This window comes from Schistocerca gregaria, chromosome 5 (genome assembly GCF_023897955.1).
Source record: "Schistocerca gregaria isolate iqSchGreg1 chromosome 5, iqSchGreg1.2, whole genome shotgun sequence".
NCBI classification, from domain to species: Eukaryota; Metazoa; Arthropoda; class Insecta; order Orthoptera; family Acrididae; genus Schistocerca; species Schistocerca gregaria.
In genome coordinates this window covers 4288500-4290023 of record NC_064924.1, presented here as the reverse complement: position 1 = coordinate 4290023, position 1524 = coordinate 4288500, and the positions used below count along the sequence as shown (strand labels likewise).

At 43.4% G+C, this 1524-nt stretch overlaps 1 non-coding gene across 1 annotated transcript; it reads left to right on the top strand.

The window, feature by feature from the left end:
• Nucleotides 1-421: 421 nt before the first annotated feature.
• Nucleotides 422-495, top strand: Trnas-acu (transfer RNA serine (anticodon ACU)). The gene has a single exon. It is a non-coding gene; the product is annotated as a tRNA-Ser (tRNA).
• Nucleotides 496-1524: the final 1029 nt, after the last annotated feature.

Genomic DNA, 1524 nt, shown 5'->3' with positions numbered 1-1524 from the left:
AGAATGCCTCCAGATGTGCATCGGATGCTACTATTGGTTTCCAGGGAACGATCAAAGCGTAAACTGTTTGAGACGTTACTCCCATGGAGGAAAGTGCGCATGGTGACTGTTGTACTCAATCCTGATACAATTTCTCTGTTTCATCAACACACTGATAGTCCACACATTACAGAATGTCTCCAGATGTGCATCGGAAACTACTACTGATCTTGCAGGAACGATCAAAGCGTAAACTGTTTGACACATTACTCCCATGGAGGAAATTGCGCATGGTGACTGTTGTATTCAATCCCTATGCAATTCTGTGTTTCAATACTGGCGAGCCCTTGCAATAGTGACAGTATTAAGGGAAAATGAATTTAAGTTTGTGTTGGGGAGGGAACTCGACCTAGATAGTTCGTGTAGGTATGTCTGCCATAGTGCTTCGGTGGTGTAGTGGTAGCATATCTGCCTACTAAGCAAGGAGACCCGGGTTCGAGTCCCGGCCGCGGAACAAATTTTAATTGATTTAGTCTGCTTCGATCATATTTGATCATTATCAGAGTGATGTTCAAACACAGGAATTGCATCGGGATTGAATACAACAATCACAATGCGCACTTTCCTCCATGGGAGTTATGTCTCAAAAAGTCTACGCTTTTATCGTTCCCTGGAAGACCAGTAGTAGTTTCCTATGCACATCTAGGAACATTCTGTAATGTGTGGACTATCAGAGTGTTGATCAAACACAGAAATTACATCTGGATGAATACAACAGTCACCATGCCCACTTTCCTCCATGGGAGTAATGTCTCAAAGAGTTTACGCTTTGATCGTTCCCTGGAAGACCAGTAGTAGTTTCCGACGCAGATCTGTGGGCATTCTGTAATGTGTGGACTATCAGAGTGTTGATGAAACACAGAAATTGCATCGGGATTGAGTACAACAGCCACCATGCGCTCTTTCCTCCATAGGAGTAATGTCTCAAACAGTCTACGCTTTGATCGTTCCCTGCAAGACCAGTACTAGTTTCCGATGCATATCTGGAGGTATTTTGTTATCTATGGTCCTTCAAAGTGTTGATGAAACACAGAAATTGCATCGGGATTGAATACAACAGTCATTATGCGCACTTTCCTCCAGTTGAGTAATGTCTCAAACAGTCTACGCTTTGATCGTTCCCTGGAAGACCAGTAGTAGTTTCCGATGCACATCTGGAGTCATTATGTAATCTGTGGACTATCAGAGTGTTGATGAAACACAGAAATTGCATCGGGATTGAATACAACAGTCACCATGCGCACTTTCCTCCATGGAATAATGCCTTAAACTGTTTACGCTTTGATCGTACGCTGGAAGACTAGTAGTAATTTCCGATGCACATCTGGGGGCATTCTGTAATGTGTGGACTGTCAGACTGTTGATGAAACACAGAAATTGCACCGGGATTGAATACAACAGTCACAATGCGCACTTTCCTCCATGGGAGTAATGTCTCAAGCAGTCTACACTTTGATCGTTTCCTGGAGGACCAGTAGTAGGTTC